Below are 24923 nucleotides of genomic sequence, written 5' to 3' on the forward strand. Positions count from 1 at the left end.
CTCCCCTCCCCGCGTCAGGGACGCGCTACCTCGCGCGCAGCCACCCCCGCTCGGCGCCGTGGGCGCGCCACCTCGCCGCCATCGCCGTCGCCGCTCCCACGCGCTCTCCCCTCCCCGCGTCGCGGACGCGCCACCTCGCGTGCAGCCACCCCCGCTCGGCGCCGTGGGCGCGCCACCTCGCCGCCATCGCCGCCGCCCCTCCCACGCGCTCTCCCCTCCCCGCGTCGCGGACGCGCCACCTCGCGTGCAGCCACCCCCGCTCGGCGACGTGGGCGCGCCAGTGGCAGTCCCCCATCGCCCCTCGCACGCGTTTGAGGCACCGCCACCGCCGTCAAGCCGCGGCGCATCGTGCCCCCTCCTCCTCCGCGGCGGGCACCGCCGCGCGGAGCTCCGTGCAGGAGCGCGGCGGGCAGACGCTCGCCACGCGCCGCCTCCACGCTATAGAGTGCCTGTGTTCCGCGGGACGCGCCTGCCGGCGGTGGCGTGGGCGCCGCTCGTCGGGGCAGACGGCTCGGTCTTCGGCCACGTCGACGTCGCGACCCTTGTCGCGGTCGGGGCGCTGCCGTCGCAGACCGCCCCGACGCGCCGCGTCCTCCTTCGCGTCCCCATCCGCCTCTTCCCTGCCGAGGCGGGGCGCAATGCCGCCGGGGGCGACGTCGTCTTCGCTCTCGTGCGGCTGGCACCCGCACCCGCAGGCGGGGGAGCGGCCGAGGAGCCGCGTGGCGGGGCTACAGGCACCGCGGAGCCCACGGTCGCCGCCCCTGGCCAGGCGGAGGCAGAGCTGCCACCCGCCGCCGCGGACGACAAGACGGAGGGCCCACCCGCAGCCACCGCCAGGGAGGACGAGCCCGAGGGCGGCGCCCTCCCAGCCGCAGCCAGAGCCGCGGAGGACGAGGACGAGGACGAGGACGAGGGCGGCGCCCTCCCACCAGCCGTCGCTGAGGGCGGGGATCTTCCTGCCGCGGCGGAGGCCGCCATCCTTCCTCGTGTCGAGGGGCTACGCGCGCAGGTCACCGACATTTACGTGCAGATGGTGGAGCGCCGCGCCCAGATGCAGTCTATGTTCGACCGGATGGAGCTAGCGCGCGCAGGCGCGAGCCGATGGGAACAGGAGGGCCCTGCAGACAAGGCACCAGAAGACATGGAGAGATCAGAAAGAGGCTGCTCGGCGAGTACGAGGAGTTGGAGGAACGTGCGCGTGAGGTGCGGCTCAAGATTACTCTGGCCGGGGCAGCGCAGCCCATCCCTCCACGCGAGCTCGAGTCAGACCCGCGTGAGTTCATGATCAAGTAAAACCATAATCTGTTTCTTGTGAAGATGGGTTTCTTCATGTCTATGGCGTTCTCGGTTGCTTATGAACAGTAAATTGTCACTTTTCTATGCCGTTTGCGCAATTGGCCAGTGCTAATACATGTTTCTTAGTTGTTGTTTCACGGATGATATTGTTTCCTTTGTTTCTCGTTTGTCAATTTCTTACTACAAGGGCTAATATGGTTGTTGGGATCAAAAACCTTGGGCAGTAAAACCCCCAAATTGCGTTTCCCTGCTCACTTGGGATCCCATACAAACCACGGGAAAATACCTGTTATGTTCATTTGTACACTAGAAGAGAGGAGGGAACTTGTAATTTTTTTTAAAAATGGGTCATTATAATGAAAACTGACCACAAATAACACCATATTTCTCATAATGTAAACTATTCCATTTTCCACAAGTCGAAGGTACAAAATTAATATAGTAATTTGATTTTTTTTCTTCAGGAAAATCGAAGTACACAAATAATTGGAAAATCAACAGAATATTTGACTCACATCAACACACGTGTACCAGTCTTACATGTCAAGTATAGTATGCTAATTATGCTTCAAAACTGAAAATGCTAATTATAATTACAAGTCCAGAAAGATACTACAATATTAGTATGTTCCTTCTAAAAAACCGCAGTTATGTTAACTGTCAATCTAAACTGGGAATAACTTCCGTCAACTTCTTGAACATCTCCATTGACTTGCGGCAAGGAACCTGCGGAGAAAGATGTATTGAAAGAATGATCCCCCAGGCACATATACAAACTCAAGGTAAATCGACCATGGAAAGATGCAACTAGTTATACCAGTTCGACTTGACCTTTTTATATTAGTGGTTGTCTACTGTCACACACTGCAAACGAATACATCGATCACCGGCTAGTTGGATGGGGAGTGACTACAATAGAAAACGCACTTGTGGTACAAAAATAGAAAAAATCATCCTGGACCGTCGGATCCAACATGGATGACCCATATTCTAGTGAGGGATCTGTGCGCTCATCTTTACAAAATAGTCCCTTATTTCCAATTATTTTGCTCCTGATCTCCTCTTATTTTCTACCGGTCATCTCCTTCCACATCGAACCGCGGCGGATGAGGTCCAACAAATCCCCAACCATAATGGCTTGCCAATGGCGACGGCGGTGTAGATCTTGTACCTAGATGGGCGACCTTGGCTACTCGAGGAAGCTTTCCATCTCTGCCCCTAGATGTACCTAGCTGGACGGCCTTGGCTATTGGAGGAATCTTGATCGTCTCGTCGCCGGTGGTCGGGCTGCCCGGGCGGACCTCTCCTCTGCTGCGCCGCGACGCTGGCCGAGCCAATCTCCAGGTACAGTTCCCCAAACGCCAAGGACAACCTCGATCTACCATTTGTCTTACCCCATTGCAATCGACAAGATCTGCGGGTACTGTATTCGGCGGCTGGTACTGCTCTAGTGCTACAGATTTGCAGGCATCATTGCCACTGCAACAAACTGAACTCCCTGTATCTATGTCTCAGTAGCTTAACTCAACAAGGCTCCCCTCCCAGATTTGTCACATAAGAATCAGCCAGATAACCCTTTTTCTTGTTCAATTGTACTAGTAGAAGGCACCACGTGCAATTCATGATTTCTACCCTCGCTTACTCTTTATTTGAAAAGATATGGCTTATTCAGACGCTGCCAACGTTGCATACTACAATTCTTTTCAGTGATATAAATTCCTGTTGAAGATGTACACAACTTTATTGTCCAATCCGTTGGAAGTTCAGTGTAGATATGTTTTTTTTGCGGTGCCGATGCGATTGATTTGCTAAAGTACTGGTTGTTTACCCGCTGATTTGTGAGGGTTAATTATAGTCCGATCCTCCAATCATTGAGAGCAGTGAAGTTCAGAATAGCCACAACAGATTTTAAATAGCACACTTTTGCACAAGAACAAACCCATTGATATTGTGAGTGAGAGCATTTGGAGCCGCGAGGATTCCAGAAAGGTCGCACAGTTGTTTTGGCACGTGTCCGTACAGAGTGAATCCGAGTGAATCCCATAAATGTTAGCTGTTGGATCACTTGGGTTGCGTACTGGCGGACGATGGATATTCATCGTCTGGAACAAACCAATGGCGTATAATTGCTCACGAGTCTTGGTAGATAGCTAAATCACAAGAGTATTTTCTGGAGACCCCTTGCACATGTGATGGAATGTAGATGAAAAGAGCATCAAAACTAATAGACTGGAGTATCATTTTTGCGAATAAAAGATCATTCAATGGGTAACTATCTTCCAATTGGATATATAGGTGTTTTTTCTTATTCCCAGTCAGCTTGCTATATTTTGCTTGGACTAGATTTTCGACCAAGTTGATATTGTGAAACTTCGTTAACTTGCTGGAACTGTACATGAGAACGAACTAATCTCATCTACCTATTAAAGTACTTGGAAGTTAAGTGCTTGTCAACACAAGACTGGAATTTATTGCACTTGCAATATGTACCACTTTACTGGTTTTTGAGAGTTTACAATCTATTTGTCCAGTAATGGCACTGAAACCAAAAATCATTCTAGTTTCGCTATAGTGAAACTATTGTGTTGGCTCTTTCCTCTTCCTCATTCAGTTGTAATAACACACTGGTTGTAAAAAGTACCGCACCTTTGTTACCTTTTATATGTAAAAATAAGTCTGCTTGTGTGCATCTCTTTAATTTGCAACCTTAACTTTGCAGTCTTGTAATTGGGCAGATGTCTTATTTTGTTATATCAAGGTGACTAAACAATCAGCTATTTGGATTTTGGAGCAGAACACAATGTCTGGTTTGGGTATGCTGGATAGATCACAGCTCGTCGACTACTAAGCTCGCCCCCGCTGTTCTGTTGGTGCATCTCAATCTGAAATTGAGGGAAGTAGTGCGATGTCACCTTTAGGAGGGCCCATAGTTCCAAAAATCGCAAACTGTGTACCAACACTATCAGGTGAGAACACACGGTCCAAAAAGGCCAATGCTATTCATAAAATTTCATTTAAATTTCTTTTGTGATGCTCAAATGCTAGTCATAGGGCTCCATTTTAAAAAATTCTTTGTTTACACTATTAATCCACATTATAAAATAGTCATAAACTCCATTTAAAAAATTCAAAACCATTTTGTTTCTCCTTACTATGTATGCTTTGTTATGTGGATGTAGGAAACTATTATGTTGTGTACTTCCTCCGTTTCTAAATATAAGCCCTTTTAGAGATTTAAATATGCACTACATACGGATGTATATAGACATATTGAAAATCTCTAAAAGGTCTTATATTTAGGTATGGAGGGAGTACATTGGAGTAAGAGTGAAATGGGACCTCATCAAACATACCACTCTTCATCGAACATCCTGATCATGTGGCTGAGCTAGTTTGTTAGTACAAATTGTCTGTTTTTTGCCCCTTACATAAATGAATCACCCATAAATAGATATAATGTTCGTTCTAGATAGTAACAATACCCAAATGATTTAGCTGGTTATATTGCATTCGAATAATCTTTCCACTCACATATTCGAGAGAATGTTGTAGGAAATTTCATCTCCCCCTATGGCAAAAATTATACATGATCAAATTGTTATTGCAAGTTTAGTGATGATATTAAGTAAAGTGTACAAATTACAGTTCTCTTTCTGCTAATGAAATGGTATTTTTACTCATTAGATTAGCTCAGGAGCAAATAATTTAAGTATAGATGTGTGAGACTTACACGGTTTTGTGCTCAAACTGATTCAGACTTTGTTTGGTGTCATCTTTCCATCACATAGACCTCGATGAGCAAGAAGCACCAGCACCAAAGATGCTCATGTCCAAGTGGACAGGTTACGAGGATAGAGCAAGTCTTGCTTGATGCCAAAACCCCTGTAACTGAGTGGTATTTCCACTCTGCTTTGCACTGAGTTTGTATCAGAGTTGTAGATCATGGACCAATCCTTGCTGAGAATTGAATCCATAATTATGTAATTCTGCATATGGTAGTTGTTAACCTGTTGTATGCATGTTTCTACTTATTAATTCTGCTTGTAATAAGCATAGATTATTGCCGGATCTTGGTTGCTTCCCTTCCTGCCATGCTTTTGCTATTGGAAAGAATTATTGTGTTCCTGCTTATAAGAGCTACTGTGTTTGGATGATGGCTATTTTAAAAAAATGGATGAGGCATGTTTCTACTTGAGTCACCTTTGTTCATTTGGTTAATGATTTTGCCTGGGATGATCCAGTTTGACATGTACTTGAATGAGATATCTCAAATTTCATGTGTATACAAATATTGTAATATATGTTGACAAATTTTTCAAAGGCTAACAATTTCATTTTTCTTGGGTAATCACTTATCTAGTAGAAGCCATTATGTACTTAGTATAGTATGAAATAGATATGTGCAAAGATAGGGCAACGTCCAGAGGAATTGGAAACTAGTCTTATTTACTGAGGAGAAACCATTGAATATGAGAAAGTTGAGGTCATTACTGTAAAAGTCATGTTTCATATGTACACATGATCAGGGGGGTTTCCATAAAATGTCCATTAAGTGGCCTGGGATGTCTCCGCTCGAGTATGGGCCATCCATTTTGGATCCGACGGTCCAGAACGATTTTTTCTATTTTGTACAACAAGCCTGTTTTCTATTGTAGTTGCTCCCAGTTGGATGGGGTGTGGTCTGGTTCATATTAGTTGGAGCAATATCCATAACTGATCTATTTGTGAGGTTGTTGGCAGAGCGTCTTCTTCGGTTGACATCTTGCAGATTAAGTAGCTCCACCCTACAAAAACAATATCCAATTTTTGCACGGGTGCACAGTCAGTAGGATTAAATGTCAATATTTCTTGTAAAGATTAAACCCATCCACCCAGCCATCAATCAAACCTGTAGTTTTATTGGAACAAAAGAAACATTTACCAAACCAATACACTGGACGATTTCCCTGAATGAATTAGTATTTGGAGATCACTACATTGCACCATTCCCAATAATCTAATTAGGCAGCCCTATCTTCTGGTTCGAATTCAGAACAAATCAAGAAGAAATATGCATGATAAGGATAATTCACTGTGTGAATAATGTTGTATAAGTACTCCCTGGTCCCCTTAAAAAGGCCACTTTGAACATTGATAGGGTTTTGAGAACATAACTTTGACCGCGGATTTTTACAACAATAAATTTATGAATTCCAAAAAAATTAAAGTGGTAAAGTACCTTTTGAGACAAATTCGCACTTGTCATTTTCATGTTCTAGTGTTAAAAGGTATTAGCAGTAAAAAAATGGAAAGTTTGACTACCTACCATTGCCAACACAAATAAACAGCACGTTATTGACTAAAATGGCATGGAATAAATCCACTTAGGCTGACTATTGCGCAATGACTAACCATATAAACCAGGAGGTAACAAACTTCATGATCCAGCTGAGCAGCAAAAAATGCAGAACTATGCTATGATGGATATTTGGGCAGATAACACAGCTACCGAAATTTCTAAGCTATTCTGGGTTGCAGAAAAATTAAGGATCCAACTCACAGAGCAACAAATTTAGCAGGTGTTGGACTAATAACATGAACTATTTGCAAGATAGTTTCATATAAATAAAAAGAATATTCATATCCAATTGGTGCTATTGTCAACCACATGCAGAAACAATGGAGAAAACTGAAGAACCAAAAAAAAAAGGATCTGGAGGAAGTTCAGGTAAAGAAAAAGAAAACCAGTGGACCGGAGCACCTGCTGCCACGGCCGCTACAATGTGGATGAACTGTCTGCTGCCGCCAGGAACCTCACTATCGGCGCGCTGACTTCAAGGAGAAGATGAAGCAGAGGGAGGCGATGGAGGAGGATCATGCCATCATTGGGTGCCGTGTCCTCTGGCAACCACAGCCCTTCACCCCCATGATGGTAGCCACACAGAAGAGGCCAATATCGGAGGGAAGGGCGCCGCAGTGGTGTAGCAACAAGCACGGCAGGAGGAGCCACTGCCGCTTGGAACAGGAAGAGGAAGAGAAGGCAATAGCGGCAGCTGCTCCTTGGCCCATATAGGAAAAGAAAGGATCTTGGTTAAGTTTCCTGTGTTCCAGCAAGTTTTAGTGCAAACCTCAAATGGAGATGCACTATGCTGAATGCTGGAACCAAGTTTTTTTACCACCACCAAACAAACATGCTAGGATAATGTTCTCTATGCAAGACCAAGGACAAAGCAGATAATCGTTAACCAATCGCTTGGTGTGTCAACTTACGAAACTACCTTACCTATGCTAATATTAGACACCCTAATTTCGCAGACTGTACCAAAGTATTTTTAGTTTTACTAACAATACGATTATTAAAAGTACATAGCAGAAACGGCAGAAATATCAGTAAAACAGAGCTCTATTGGTTAGCGGAGAAATGCAAACACCAGACATGTGCCACTAATAGTTAGGAGACCGTAAAATAACACAGTTAGAAACTAAGAATCATACGCTCATGTACGTTGCCTACTGCAGCATTTCTTTACTTCCCTGAGAACTTGTATAAGCAATACCTTAATATACGTTTGATTCATGTATCCAGGTAAGTCCAGCACAAACTTGCTGGACTCTGGATACATATTTCATTCAACATATGATGGGTGAATGTGTGTCGATCGCAATACCCCTACAAAAAAACAGTGTGTCACAATAATATATATGCTGTGCCTTTGACATGCATGCTATGTTCCCACCCTCCTCGTAGTCTTAATCCAATCTGCAACAGATTTGGGATCTGAATGAAGAAAACATCTACCAGTACAAAATAATAATAATCTGCAACTGAAAATTCAGAAGAAGAAAAAAGGAGGCAGGACATCTCTAGATCAGTCCAGCTCTGTACCATCCATCAAGATAAGTAGAGATAACTGAAGTTGCTAGGCGAGTCCTCCAATATCTATCTCAAATACAAATAGAGTACTGCTAGATTTATGCAGCAATGAGGCTCCAGACGCACCATGTCTGAGTTAGATTCTGTTCAAATGATTAAAATTAAATTGTGTAGCACACACTCATAAAAATTTCTGAACTTATGAATGGGTGAACCTAACGCAACTAATCGAAACTGAAATCAAGCTTCTCTCCAAACATCACACTAAAAAGGCAACTAAAAAAAGGTCAGGTGCAGGTCCTGTGTATACTCTATGCCTCCTCTTTCAATTCATTTCGTTGATTAATGACACGGAGATAAGTGTGCTTACAGTCACAAGTAACAACAAATAACTTGGAAAACCAAATACAGCCGAGAGGCAAATCAAAGAAAACAGACTAGAGACTACATGCTCCCTGTAGCAAATGAGTGCATACTGTATAATTGGAAAAGAAATTTACGGGAATGCACCAAAGACTGCCCATCTGCTGTGGATGTGGACCCGGAGAGCCTCGTAGAGCCGTCGGAGTTGGAGGTGCGCCGGCCTACGGCATGGACATCAAGGCGCCGGCTGTACACCCTTGGGGAACATTTTCAGCTGAAGGCATTGGGGTAATGAGCGCGTCGATAATCAGAGGCACAATCATGTGCGGCTGTGGAAGGCGGAGGCAGAGGTCATGGATGACGAGGGGAAGGGGTGGCCGTGGGATTTAGGGTTGTGGCCTGTGGGGTCCGTGGTGGAGACAGAGGGACGTAGCGGTGGAGGCCATGGAGGTCGCCGTCGCCACAGCAGCAGATGAAGGAGCGAGCAGTGGGCGGAGCATGCGGCGGCGAAGTGGTGTCAAGGGTTGAGACTTCTGAGAGGGACTCACACGCGGGTAGCCTGGCCCAGAGTATAGCTGGCCAAATGGGCCGGCCAAACAGGAAAGCCCACGAGCACGCCGGCACGGCCCGCCATGGGCCAGGCACGGCATGGGCTAAACGGGCCGTGCCCGGCACGCGGCACGCCTTGGGCCGTGCCTGGGCCTCAAGCCTGGGCACGCGGGCCGGCACGGCACGGCCCGTCTATTTTTTATATATATTTCAGATTTTTTTATAAATGTATACATAAAATATAGCCCAATAGGCCTAAAAACCAGCCCGACATGCTCTATACAGCCCAGCGTGCTAAACGGGCCATCGGGTTGGCCCGTTTACTAATCAGGCCATGTCTGGGCCAAGGAGCAGCGCCCGTGGGCCGGCACGGCATGGCCCGGCTATTAAACGTGCCACGGCGGGCCATGCTGGGCCAGGCACGATTAGCATAGGCTGGACCGTGCCGTGCCGGGCCGGCCCGTTTGGCCAGGTATGGTCTAGAGGCCATGAGAGCACGCCTTACGCCAGTTTTTTGCTAGCTTTTTTGGCTATTCTAGAAGCCCAATCAATTTGTTTTGAATCCTATTAGTCAAGTCTTAATTTTCTTAAATAAAGAACTAGTTAAGTCTTAATAGGCTTCTAAAAAATAAACATATATGATAAGTGCCACATGTGTGGCACGAACCACTCTAGCCCTGACGCTATTTACAACTAAAGTTGTCATCCATAAAAAAATGAACAAAAAAACTGAAACTTGCCATCTGAAAAGGAAATTGCCATGCTTGACAACTAGTTGTCATACTCGCGTAACTAAACTTGCCATAAAGAACGTTCGGAGTTGCCATGTGTTCGTCCCACACGTGTGACACTTATCAGGGTCCAAAATAAATTTGGTTGGGTTTTAGAATAAACTGGTTATAGGCAACTTATCCCAGCTTATTCAAAAGAATCGACCCTTAGAGCATCAATCCGACTCTTCAAACGTTTTCTATTCGGGCAGACCACGGTCACCGGTCATAAAATCTCGATCGAGTCACACCCCTCATGTCGTCCCTATATTTTCGGGCTGAGCGGCACCCCTCATATCTAGCCCATGTCTAGGACAGATATGGGGAGGTCCGGACACGCCCGGGTGCATCCGCCACGTCGGACCAGTCACTGTGACCCACGTCGTCCCTACCCTGTCTTCACAAATACCGAAGTCGGACGATCAAACCCTAGTCAACCGCATTATTTCGACCTCTTTGTTCCACTTTTGTCTCCTTTCCTTCCTCTCTTCGCACTACCCCCTGCTATGGTCGAGAACGGGTCCGATAGTGACCCTAACTCCATCGACTAGAGAAGCTCAACGCGGACTCCTCGAGCCCGTTTGCACCGAATGATGAGGAGCTAGCGCTCTGCATTGCCCTCAGCTAATCACGGATGCACTGCGACGGCGAGCTCCTCGTCCACAGCGTCGACAACGGCCTGCTTGGGCAACTACAACTCTGCGGCGCCCCGCGGCGGCACGACGCTGTCCCTGCCTTCTTGGTCAGGCGGCAAGGGACCAGTGGTGCCTGGCACCCACTAGTAGAAAAAGGGCCTAATGTGAGGCACTTTAGTCCTGGTTTGTAGCTGAACCGGCACTAATGTGACCATTAGTGCCGGTTCAAACGGCTAGGCGGGCGTCGCTCATTAGTATCGGTTCGTGGCAAACCTTTAGTACCGGTTCGTGCCACGAACTGGTACTACAGAGGTTGTCGGCAGTCTGTTGGCAGGCTGGGACCCCATCCCCTTTAGTACCAGTTCATGCCGCAAACCGGTACTAAAGTTTTTTAGTTGATTCGCCATGCATCAGCTTTTTAGTCCCACCTCGCTCCGCTAACATGGTTTTTACCACCTTAAATATGTTACTTCTCAAACTATCACAACCACTTGGTCTTCATTAAACTCTATGTGTAGGATCTGTGGCCAATTCAGATTCTACACAAAAAGATCATTGATGATCAATGTATTTTTTATGTATATTTTTACATGTTTACATGGACGAAAACTCATCTGTTACACACTACTATAGGTTGCTGCTAACGCAACACTACGATCAAAGACCCTTCAACGAAACTGTGTGTGATGCCATAATCACAAACAATGGTGTAAAAAACTGTCAAAAAAGGTGTAAAACGTTTGCGATGGAGGATGCATCAAACACGGTTCAAATTTTAGTTGCGTGTGTGATTCAGGGCATACGGTTCAGTTCAATTAACCATTTTCGATGAGGAGGAACAAAAGAAACGGGCAACCAAATGAAGGTGTGTGAGATGTACAGCATACAGTTGACTCGGATGAACTGTTTGTGATTAGGCAACACAAAAGAAACGGTCAGCCAAATGAAGGTGTGTGCGATATAGGGCATGCGGTTCACTCGGATGAACTGTTTGTGTTGACACAAGAGAACAGAAATGGTTCAACTTAATAAGACGTGTGTATTGTGCGAAGTGATTGCATACAGAACAACAACAACAACAACAACAACAACAACAGCCGCAACAGCAGCAACACACACACATACACACACACACACACACACACACACACTTATAAGGACATGCTTGCATAACCAAATTAAACATCCACTTACATAGGTGGCTACTACAACCATGACATTTGCACACACCAAAGTAAACTATTACATGCATAATTACATAGGTGGCTACTACACACATGACATTTCCACACACCAATAAAGTAAACTATATATTACATGCATGATTAACTAGCATAAACGATCATCTGATCATTGGCTCGATCCGGGCTCGCCGATTTGGGTAACGAGGCACTTCCTCATGTCAACGATCTGCCTGTGCATCTCGTAGCATGTGTACACACTCTTGGCCACGAACCTGAGGTGAGGTTCATCCAGTTGCTGCATCTAGGCCCTATGCCAGGATAGGGGGCTTGTTCTCTGGGCATCCTGCTTCATCTTTTCATAGTAGGGGTCGATGATGGCCGAGGCGAGTTCGACCAGGGAGTCCTTCTTCGTGCCGCCCCAGACCCTGTAGTGGTCATGGATTTCGACAAGGTTCTTGCAGGCCAAGCCTGTAACACTGAGCACATTTACATTGTCTTTGATATCCACCGTGGCGAACTTGTAGTCGGCGCTGTTGACAAACCTGTTGAAACGGTCTCAAGGCTCTGTGGCCATGCAGTAGTGGTAGATGAGGACATGATGGTGCACGCACAACTAGGCGACAACCTTCTGATCTATGTCGGGACAACCGGCGGTGTACTGGAGGTCGATGCCGACCACCTTGTACTTGTCTCCAGCAAGCAACTGCTCAACACTGTTGATGTAGTCGTCCACCATGGCTGGGTTGATGGTGTACACCACCGAGAGATCCGTCTCCCTCGCGTGCACTAAAAAAATACACTTTCATGATGATACGTGTTTGTCACAGTAGGTCACGTTTTCTGTCATGCATGTACATCCATAATAATTTTATGACAGAATCAAGATAGTCATACCTGTGCTGTCGTAGAAGTGTTCCATGACATTACCAAAATTATCATCACGGAAGTGTCCACTTCCATGACGATAAATCGCGTGTCACAGAAGTGCTTTCGTCAAGGGTGACCGACACGTGACATCCACCGTAACGGAACGCTGTTAAGCTATCGGGTCCAGTTTTGGATCCGATAACCCGTTAACAGCCCCGACCAATGGGGATTTTCCACGTGTAAAATCATCATTGGCTGGAGGGAACACGTGTCGGCTCGCCGTTGGGACAGATGTCATCCACTCATTGGACCCAAAGCGCATATGATAAGTCGACACGTGGCACGGCCCAAGAGAGGCCCATTCCTCTGAAAAGGCCGGCCCGTTTGACTTGGTCAAAAGGTGGCGGGCCAGCCCACAACAAGCCTGTTAACGGTCTGTTCGCATATAGCCCATTTACAACCCGCTAACCCAAGGCTCGTTTACGGCCTATCCGAATTAGGCCCAGTAGCGTCATCTGGGCCGTCCAATATAATTTCAGCCCGTTTTAACTTCCGGCCCATGTATGGCCCATGACGTCTTTCGGCCCATATGAGGCCCTTAGTAACCCTCGGCCCATTAACGACCCGTGGTAAAACTGGCCCGTAATGAACAGTGTATCACTTTATATCCATTAACGGCCCATTATTCCGTTGGGCTGTTTCTAGCCCATGTTATCTTTAGGCCTTCTCAGGGCCCATTTATTCTTGGGATCATTTCCAGCATTCATTTACTTTCGGCCCGTTACTGTCATTTCTGCTTGTGGGCCAAATTCAGCCCGTGGTTACAGTCGGCCCATTTGTGGCCCGTTAATACGTTGGGCCATTTTCATACCCATTAACGACGGCCCGTTATGGTCGGCCCATGAACGGACGATTTCAACTCTAGGCCATTTACTGCCATAATGTGGTATGTTATTGGCCCATGTTTGGCCAACCGATCATACGGCCCGTAGAAGGCCCATTGTGTCAATGACCCGTATAAGGCCCATGGTTCTACGCCCCGTAGAAGGCCCATTGTTTCTACGGCCCATAGGAGGCCCATGTTAACTACAGTAAATATGTAGCCCATAGTTAATGTGGCCTAGTTTAAAAAAATAGGTTATTGCGGTCACTAGCAAACCGCGGAAAAAGAACTGCACTGACTACAAGAAAACAAATAAACAAGACAATAAGGAAATAAATAGGCAAGCAACTTACGCTAGGCTATCACGGCTATTACATATATTACATCCACTAGGCATCAAAGTTCGCCACCAGTGCAAATATAGGGAACAAAGCAGCATATAAACACCGTAGCAAAACAAGTCCAGAACTAAAACCACTTCAGAAGAGCTCAAGAAACAATATCCTAGGTACCCATAATGCTGGCAAGATGCTTAGCAAGCTTATTAACTTTCTCTTGTTTGGTGCTTAAATCCTCCAGCACTTGCTGTTGCACCGGAAAGTATGCATCTGAATTCTGTAGGGACTTCCTAAGTCCTTCGGCTTCCAGTCGCATAACATCTGATCGATGTCTTTCAACTTGAAGTTGAGACTCAAGAAGCCAAACTGATTCAGGCAGCGAGTTCAAAGAGTTGGTGCCAGCAGTAGTAGCCAGTAACTCGAACACTACATCAAGACATGACTTTGGGGTTGTCTCAGTGTCTTCAATATAGCTTTTATCAGTTTTCTTGGAGACCAACAGGGATGTCTCACTATCTTAAACCTTATCTGCATTACTTCCTGTACCATTGCATAACGGTGTACTCTTCTCCAATATTTTATCTGCATTCTAAAAGAGAAACAAACAAACACAACACAGGTTTACAATGTAGTATATGAAACTCATTTTGGTAAACCAGTTCAGTAGTAAGGTGGACAGGATAACAACATGAAACAAACATATATCTATGTAGTATGGTCACTGTATGGTCTATATCATTCTAGTTTATGTTGCCAAATCAAGATAGATACCGTTCGAATCATATCTATTTAAGACAAAGCAACTTAGACAGAATATAAGTGTGGGAAACTACACAACAATAACAACACTTGTAAGGTGCATGGCATGAGAATATAACTGTTTATTCAATTGAAACTGAAATCAACATAGAGCAAGTTACAACAGCAAACACGTTAAAGAAACAGGTTTAAAACATACATGTTGCGCCATTGGAGTTTCAATTGCATCCTTCAAATTTGAAATTAGTTGGTATGAGTAAATACAGTGATGCAAGAGCAAAGTATTATGAACCATAGCTACGGAACCTGACCTGAGAACAATTCTTCTTCTGCTTTAAGCATTGACTTGGGGTTCGGAGTGGTGGCCCTTGTGCTTTGGGCATTGCAGTTGCCTTACTAACTGCTCGTGTTTGGGTGCTCTGTGGTGGAGACAGTGTTGTGTCAACGGGAACTAGGTTAATATCTCCTGGGGTTGGGGTTAGAAGGGGTGTAGCTGGTTCTCTGTCCAACTGGGTAGGGGTACAATCTGCGTGAGTCTGGGTTATGTGTGGTGGGGCTGGTTCTTGGGCAAGTACAACCGTGGTTCTATCTCCATCGACAGGTAGCACGATCTTTTCTGAAGACCGTGCTTTTACTCCCACATATACTACCATCACCCCTCCAATTGAAATGGCTGATAAAGAATGAAAGTAATTGAATGTACAGACATTGTAAGATAGACAGGTGCAATGGATAGTAGGGAAGAAAACAGGGCATGAAATAATTCACATTTATGTTGTCTAACCAAACAGAATAGTAGGACATAATTTCACATATATGATGGTTAATTAAACAGGATAGCATGACACAATTTCACATGTATGATGGCTAACTAAACAGGATAGAATGACATACTTCCAAATATGATGACTATGTAAACAGGATGACATGATATAACTATACAATGTGTCTATTAAAGTGGTTGGCATGCCATAAATCACAAACATGCCATCGATGGAAACATGATGGCATGATATAATTCACGGATAGAATGACATAATTCAAAATATAATGACTATGTGAAGTGTGAACAGGATGAGCTGATATAACTATATTATGTCTTTAGAAAATGGGTTGGCATGCCATAATTCAGATACATGCTGTCTATGTAAACATCATGGCATGATATAATTCAAATATATGATTTATATACTAAGGAAGTGAGTAGAGGGCAATCGCATATATGATGTGTCAACTAAGGAGATGGCATTCAATATCGTGTATATGATGTAAAAACTAAGCATTGCAATACAACATATGCATGATATGAGTAATATAACCCTGCCAAGTTTGAGCATACACCTCATGGGGATAATAGGACTGGTCATCTGCCTCTGAATCCTCCTCTGAAGAGCTATCTGTAACCAGCAAGATATCTGCTTCACCAGGTAGCATTGTCTGCTCTAAAGACCTTGTTTTCACTCCAGATTTCTCCATCACCAATTCAAATGGCTGATGCACATGAAGTGCAGTTGAATATGCAAACATTGTCGACAAAAGCAATGAGAAATACAAAAAAGGACGGCATGATATAATTCACATATACGACGCTTGGCTAAACAGCATGGCATTGCATAATTCACATATATAATGCCTTGCAACAAGATAGCATTGCATAATTCACATATATAATGTCATGCAACAAGATGGCATTGCATAATTCACATATATGGTAATTAGACACTAAACAGGTGGCATTCATACAAAGCATGTCTAAACTAAGCAAATGACATAACAATGCAAGATACCATACACACGATATGAGCAACATAAACAGCAAGACATGCGCTTCATCAGATAGCATTGTCTGCTCTGAAGACCTTGTTTCCACTCCAGATTTTCCCATGACCGTGCCGAATGGCTGATGCAGAGGAAGATTAATTGAATGTACTAAAATTGTTGACAAATTTAACTCATAATAAAAAAATGATGTCATGATATAATTCACATATAAGATGACTGGCTAACCAGGGTGGCATTGCAAAATTCACATATATGATGCCTGGCTAAACAAGGTGGCATTGCATGATTCACATATACGATAAAGAAACTAAACAGATGGCATTGACACAAAGCATGTCTAAACTAAGCAGATGACATCTTTGATGTATAAAGTAAGCAATGCAAGGCACCATATGCATGATATTACCAACATCAGCATGCCAAGTTAGAGCGAAGACCTCATGGGGTAAATAGGAGTGGTCTTCTGCTTATGAATCCTCCTCAGAACAATTATCTTCCTCTTGATTACGATCCGAAATGGGTGGAGGGGGGCTGCCTTTGCGCCCACCATGGAGCGACGTCTGCATGCAATTTTATTGTCATGCAAGGCTCGTCTCTTTTGCTCTACATGTTCTGTACCATTGTGTACAATAATTGACATGCATAGGAATAAAACATAGTGAGATTATGTAAGGAGTGCATGCACAAATCCAGAGTGATGGTAGCAAACTGTGGATAGACCCAAAACAAATGATAGCAGGCAGATAATAGCTTTAGTTAAAAAATACAGATAATGGCTCCTTTAATGTTTGTTTGCACCCAACATGAAACTCATAGTAGACACCCGAGATTAACCAGATAGTAGTCAGATAGTACTGATTGCTGCCCCAATATGTACCCCACAACCATTTAAAAACTCAAGTTTCAGCATAAGTTTAGACCTGAGTCGGAGTCTAATAGGTGAACATGACGATAAAGTAGCATGTCATCATATTAAGCAATGCATAACGTAAGCAGACATGGAAGAGTGCGACCTCTCTTGCGGACCTGTGTAGTCCTCAAGGTCATCTGCTCAGTTGATGATGGTAATGCAGTTGTCGTGGCTGCCGGCGGCGGGGAAGAAGATCTGAGGCGGCGGAAGATAGTCTGGAGAGCGGATCCCTGCTGTGGTGAACCCTTCCGTCGTTGGAGCAGCTGAGCTGGGGTGGAACACAGCACCGCAGGAGCAGGACAAACCACACAAGGTTTTCTTTGACACATATTTGTAATAGAAGTAATTGTGTAAGGGCTTGTTCGAATTTGAGGATTCTAACAATGCAGGGATAGGAAATAGACAGGAATATGATAGGAATGCACGTGCAAAACAGAGAATTTAAAAACACAGGATTTCTGCCAATCTGGGTGTTTGGTTCACAAGAATTGGAAGATCACAGGATGCAAAGAAGCATGGTGAGATTAAGTCAAACCACAATAAGTGTACAACCTCTTTGGCGAAGCCATGTCGACCTCAGCGTGATTGGGTTGGCCGGTGAGGATGCTCCGACTGACTTGGCTGTCGGAGGAGGGGAAGAAGATTTTAGGCGTCTGGAGATGGAGCCCGAGGTACTGCTCCGCTGTGATGGAGGGTTTCATCGTTGGAGCAACTCCGCTGAGTTGTAAGACACCGAGGTTGAAGCAGGACAAGAGGGACAATGTTAACCTGAGTGGAATTCTAATAGCATCTCCAATAGATGACATAAAATACATAACCACAAAGTGCTAGATGTCTACATCAGCCGCTCATCTCTGAACTTAACTGTCGAAACTGAATTTTACTGTCGAAACTGAACGCACTAGAGGTGAGGCTACACGTCAGTCGACTGACTTTTTCATCTCTGATCAGTTGATTTTTTAGCCGTTGGATCGAAATCAAGGGCCTGTAGTTCATCTTCAACCTCCACCCCCTGAGCCGCCAGCCACCACCGGCCAAAGAGCCGCCCCCCGCCACCCGCGAACGGCGGTGCGCCGCCTCGCCTGCCCCCAAAACACTCCCCACCGCCGGTCCGCCACCGCCCCGGCCATCCCTGTAGCCCCCCCCCCCCGTGCCGAGCTTTTTCTTTGGCGATCCCCACGCCACCGCCCCACCACCGCTGGCGACCAACGCCCCCACCCTGAACCCTAAGATAGATAGTGGGGTACCTCTCTGGCGAGCCCCCTCCCCCCACGGCTGGTTCTTCCTTAACTCCGGCGAGCCCCACACCCTCTGAAAATCGACTGACCCAAAAGTCGATTCAGTCGAATGAATTCTAGCTAAATCGGAGCAACATCGTGATACGTCTCCGTCGTATCTACTTTTCCAAACACTTTCCCCTTGTTTTGGACTCTAGCTTGCATGATTTGAATGGAACTAACCCGGACTGACGCTGTTTTCAGTAGAATTGCCATGGTGTTATTTATGTGCAGAAACAAAAGTTCTTGGAATGACCTAAAACTTCACGGAACATCTTTTTGGAAATAATAAAAAATCCTTGCAAAAGATGAAGACCAGGGGGCCCACACCATAGCCACGAGGGTGGGGGAGCTCCTCCGACCTCAACCCCAACTCTATATATTTGCTTTCGCGGAGAAAAAAAAATCAAAGAGAAGGATTCATCGCGTTTTACGATACGGAGCTACCGCCAAGCCCTAAAACCTCTCGGGAGGGCTGATCTGGAGTCCGTTCGGGGCTCCGAAGAGGGGCATCAGTTGCCATCGTCATCATCAACCTTCCTCCATCACCAATTTCATGATGCTCACCGCTGTGCGTGAGTAATTCCATTGTAGGCTTGCTGGACGGTGATGGGTTGGATGAGATTTATCATGTAATCGAGTTAGTTTTGTTAGGGTTTGATCCATAGTATCTACTATGTTCTGAGATTGATGTTACTATGACTTCGCGATGCTTAATGCTTGTCACTAGGGCCCGAGTGCCATGATTTCAGATCTGAACCTATTATGTTTTCATCAATATATGAGAGTTCTTGATCCTATATTGCAAGTCTATAGTCACCTATTATGTGTTATGATCCGTTAACCCCGAAGTGATAATAATCGGGATACTTACCGGTGATGACCATAGTTTGAGGAGTTCATGTATTCACTATGTGTTAATGCTTTGGCCCGGTACTCTATTAAAAGGAGGCCTTAATATCCCTTAGTTTCCATTAGGACACCGTTGCCACGGGAGGGTAGGACAAAAGATGTCATGCAAGTTCTTTTCCATAAGCACGTATGACTATATTCGGAATACATGCCTACATTACATTGATGAATTGGAGCTAGTTCTATGTCACCCTAGGTTATGACTGTTACATGATGAACCACATCCGGCATAATTCTCTATCACTGATCCATTGCCTACGAGCTTTCCATATATTGTTCTACGCTTATTTACTTTTTCGTTGCTATTGCTATCATCACTGCAAAATACCTAAAACATTACTTTTGCTATCACTACCTTTTGCTACCGTTACCACTACTATCATATTACTTTGCTACTAAACACTTTGCCACAGATATTAAGTTTCTAGGTGTGGTTGAATTGACAACTCAGCTGCTAATACTTGAGAATATTCTTTGGCTCCCCTTGTGTCGAATCAATAAATTTGGGTTGAATACTCTACCCTCGAAAACTGTTGCGATCCCCTATACTTGTGGGTTATGAAGACTATTTTCTGGCACCGTTGCCGGGGAGCATAACTCTATTCTTTGAGTCACTTGGGATTTATATCTGCTTATCATCATGAAGAACTTGAGAGATCCAAAAACGAAGATTTATCCCTCAACTACGAGGGTAGGTAAGGAACTGCCATCTAGCTCTGCACTTGATTCACCTTCTGTTTTGAATAAGCTTGCGACACCTAAAACTGCTTCTGCTATTCATTCTGATATGTCGCATGTTATTGATGATGCCACTTATGCTATGCATGATACTTATGATGAAACTACTTCTATGCTTGATACTACTGTGCCACTTGGTGAATTTCTTAATGAACAACTTGCTAGGGTTAGAGAGAATGAAAATATTGAAACTGATAATATATATGAAAGTGATGGTGAAGACTCTCCCCCTAATACATATGAATCACCTGCTATTCTTGAGGGTTATGTTTTTGAAAAGGAAGCTGCTTTAGCTATTTTAGCTTGCAAAGATAGATACGAGCTCAAGAGGTTATTAGCTAAATGGAAGCAACAATCTCTTAATGCTAGAATGAAACCTGACCCTTCTTTTGCTAATTCACCTATCTGTGTTACTGATAATTCGTGATATAATTACTTTGGTTGAATCTGATCCTTTTCATGGCTATGAATCTGAAACTGTTGTGGCACATCTTACTAAATTAAATGATATAGCCACCCTGTTCACTAATGATGAGAGAACTCGCTACTTTTATACCCTTAAAATATTTCCGTTCTCATTAAAGGGTGATGCTAAGATATGGTTTAATTCTATGGATCCTGGTTGTGTGTGTAGTCCCCAGGATATGATTTATTACTTCTCTGCTAAATATTTCCCTGCTCATAAGAAACAAGCTGCTTTAAGGGATATATATATATATATATATATATATATATATATAATTTTGTGCAAATTGAAGAAGAGAGTCTCCCACAAGCTTGGGGGAGGCTTATCCAATTACTTAATGCTTTGCCTGATCATCCTCTTAAGAAAAATGAAATACTTGATATCTTTTATAATGTACTAACCGATGCTTCCAAAGATTACCTGGATAGTTGTGCTGGTTCTGTTTTGAGGGAAAGAACACCAGATGAAGCTGAAATTCTATTGAATAATATGTTGACAAATGAAAATAATTGGACACTCCCTGAGCCTATTCCTAAACCAACTCCGAAGAAAAGATGTGTTCTATTTCTCAGTCCTGAAGATATGCAAGAGGCAAATAAATCTATGAAAGAAAAAGGTATTAAAGCTGAAGATGTTAAGAATTCACCTCCTATTAAAGAAATACACGGTCTTAATTTACTGCCTGTTGAAGAAACATATGATCTTAATCCATTACCTATTGAAGAAATTCATGGTCTTGATAACCCGACACAGGTATTAAAGGTAAATTCTCTCTATAGATATGATAAAGCTGAAATCCCATTTACTAAGTTTGCTACCCCATGCTTAGATGAGTTTGATAAATTTATGGTTAAGCAAGAAGGTTTTAATGCTTATTTTCGTAGACAATTGAAATCCAATTCAAATATGCTTGAACACTTGGGTGATTATACGGCTAATGTCAAAGGTGAACTTAAACTTATTAGTAAACCTGCTTCTATGGTTACCACTCAAGTAGAACAAGTACTTAAAGCTCAAAATGATTTGCTCAATGAATTGAATAGTAAGAATAATGATTATGCTATTAGAGTGGCTACTAGAATTGGTAGAATGACTCAGGAACCTCTGTATCCTGAATGCCACCCTAAGAGAATTAAGCAAGATTCTTAGAGAAATAATATAGATGCACCTAGTCCTTCTAAAAAGAAGAAAAAGAAAAATGATAGGACTTTGCATGCTTCTAGTGAACCTATTGCTAAAACACCTAAGAATCCAAATGATATTTCTATTTATGATGCTGAAACACAATCTGGTAATGAACCTGAAACTAGTGATAATGTTAATGATAATGTTCATGATGATGCTCAACCTAGCAATGATAATGATATAGAAATTGAACCTGCTGTTGATCTTGATAACCCACAATCAAAGAATCAACGTTATGATAAGAAAGACTTTGTTGCTAGGAAACATGGTAAAGAAAGAGAACCATGGGTTCAAAAACCCATGCCTTTTCCTCCCAAACCATCCAAGAAAAAGGATGATGTGGATTTCGAGCGCTTTGCTGAAATGATTAGACCTATCTTTTTGCGTATGCGATTAACTGATATGCTTAAAATGAATCCTTATGCTAAGTACATGAAAGATATTGTTACAAATAAAAGAAAGATACCGGAAGCTGAAATTTCCACCATGCTTGCTAATTATACTTTTAAGGGTGGAATACCAAAGAAACTTGGAGATCCAGGAGTACCCACTATACCATGCTCCATTAAAAGAAACTATGTTAAAACTGCTTTATGTGATCTTGGAGCCGGTGTTAGTGTTATGCCTCTCTATTTATATCGTAGACTTGATTTGAATAAGTTGACACCTACTGAAATATCTTTGCAAATGGCTGATAAATTAACTGCTATACCTGTCGGTATTTGTGAGGATGTGCCTGTTGTGGTTGCAAATGTTACTATTTTAACAGACTTTATTATTCTTGATATTCCCGAGGATGATAGTATGTCTATTATTCTTGGAAGACCCTTTTTGAATACTGCAGGGGCTGTTATTGATTGCACCAAAGGCAATGTCACTTTTCATGTTAATGGTAATGAGCATACGGTACACTTTCCGAGGAAACAACCTCAAGTCCACAGTATCAATTCTATTGGAAAAATTCCATCGATTATTTTTGGAGGTTTTGAATTTCCTCTACCTACTGTCAAAAAGAAATATGATATTCTTATTATTGGGGATGTGCATATCCCCGTTGAGGTAACCTAGTGTTATTCGAAAATTCTCCGGTTCCATGTTATTCGGAATGAATTTTTAACAAGACTTGATCAACCTTGTTAATGGATTCCTTTTGATGATCATGAGATGGATGAAGTTAGAAAACACAACTCTCTGTACCCTCCTTTTACTCTCTTTTATTTATATTAAATAAAATAAAAATAAGTATTTTCCGTCTGTTAACTGAATTATCCGTGCGATATAAAAATACCCTGAAAATAAAAGTTCTCCAAATGCCCTAAAATTTAAATATTTTCTAGAATATTTGAGAATATTTGGCACCGAGAACACAGCACGGGGGGCTTCCACCTGGCCGCGAGGGTGGAGGGCACGCCCTACCCCCTGGGCACGCCCCCTGCCTCATGGGCCCGCGGTGGCCCTCCTCCACTTATTCCTGCACCCACACACCCCTTCTTCCTCCCACAAACACGATTATCCAGTTCAAGCACGAGTTCTAGCTCATTTTGCTGCCATTTCCGATCTCCTTGCTCAAAGCACCTCTCACAAAACTGCTTGGGGAGATTGTTCCTTGGTATGTGACTCCTCCATTGGTCCAATTAGTTTTTGTTCTAATGCTTTATTCATTGCAAATTTATGCTGCCTAGGTGACCATGTTTTTGAGCTTGCATGTCAAATTTATATGGTTCCAAGTAGTTTTGATGCACGATATAGGCTCTAGGCACTTGTAGGAGTAGTTGCTATCAATTTTGTTTAGTTTGGTTTACTTTTACTTGAAGTTATGAAAAATTTCAGAAATTTTTCAGAGGAAGAAATATGCTTAGGAAAATGTACCAAGGTGGTTCTTCAAGGAAGCAAGGACCCAGGCTGGCAATGCGTGATGCTAAGGAAGAGCCACCAAGAGACGCTCCAGTGCGTCCTTGTGAATGGCCTTCGGAAAACTTTATGGACCGAGCGGGAATTAAGGAAGAATTTAACGCATATTTGCGTAACGCTGATCTTGTGAGCTTCGAGGAAGAAAAATGCCGCCAGTACCACTATCTCACTAGTTCCTTTGTGAGGAGGTTTGAATTTTCATCTTCACGTAATTCTCCTACTGTCCTGTTTGATCTTTATGAAAAATCTTATACTATGGACTTAGAGGATTTTACCGCTGCTTGCAAACTTCCACAATGGGGTAGTGTCAGGGAACCTCGCAAATCTGAATTCAGAGATTTTCTTGCTAGTATAACTGTGGGGGAATCTAGAGATATAACACAAGCTACCATAGGGAGCATTCACTTTCCTGCTATACATTATTTTGCTCTCTTCATAGGTAGATGCATTAATGGTAAAGATGAAGCATGTCATATGTGTGTTCCTGACCTCAGTATTCTTAGGAGTGCTGTGTTAGGAGACAAATCTTATAATTTGGGAGCCATTGTTGCATGTAGGTTGCATCTTAATAGATTTAATGGAGATTTCTTTGGTGGAATTTATGCAACCCGGTTAGCTGATTTTCTTGGTGTAACTATATGTGATGATGATATTGAATTACCTCCTGCTTACCTAGACTTTAATGCTATGGTTCACCACTAGTTTGTCGAGAGGAATGAATCACCTCTCCAGTATCGCTTAATCTTTGACAGACGTCGTGCTGTCCGTATTACTCTACCTGCTCCTGCCTTCTTTGATCATCAGGCAAAAGGAAGATATGTTGTTACCAAAGAGGAGGCAGATGAGTACGAGAGGAGGGCAGAGGCCGCTTGTCGCCACGCTGCAGCTCAGGAGGCGAAAGCCGCTGCATCTCAGTACGACCCCAACTATTACTATGGATATCCACCAGGTCAACCGTGGCCATAGACCAACTTAGGCCAAAATCCTAAGCTTGGGGGAGTACGTATTTCTCACCGACATTACATTCATGTTCACACACTCATTGTTGGATGTTGGTGCTCATACTTTTTCATTGTAATATCCATGCTAGTTTATTTTCCTTTTTATGCTTTCTTCTTGTGTGTTTAATAAACCTTAAGAAAAACCAAAAAAATTAGTTTACTTTCCATGCTTGTAGTAGTAATTAAAAAGAAAACCCAAAAAGATTTCCTGCTCTTCTTTTTCTTGTTGGGAGCTTTCCCGTGT

The 24923-nt window shown here is 43.7% G+C and overlaps 1 long non-coding RNA gene across 2 annotated transcripts; it reads left to right on the forward strand.

The window, feature by feature from the left end:
* The first annotated feature begins 2361 nt into the window (after window positions 1–2361).
* On the forward strand, window positions 2362–5582 carry LOC123057914 (uncharacterized). Of its 2 annotated transcripts, none has more exons than XR_006427009.1 (3): window positions 2362–2640; window positions 4091–4262; window positions 5053–5582. It is a non-coding gene; the product is annotated as an uncharacterized lncRNA (long non-coding RNA). The 2 variants fall into 2 exon arrangements; XR_006427008.1 differs by having other exon boundaries at window positions 5085–5582.
* The last annotated feature ends 19341 nt before the right edge of the window (window positions 5583–24923 follow it).

This window comes from Triticum aestivum, chromosome 3A (genome assembly GCF_018294505.1).
Source record: "Triticum aestivum cultivar Chinese Spring chromosome 3A, IWGSC CS RefSeq v2.1, whole genome shotgun sequence".
NCBI lineage: Eukaryota > Viridiplantae > Streptophyta > Magnoliopsida > Poales > Poaceae > Triticum > Triticum aestivum.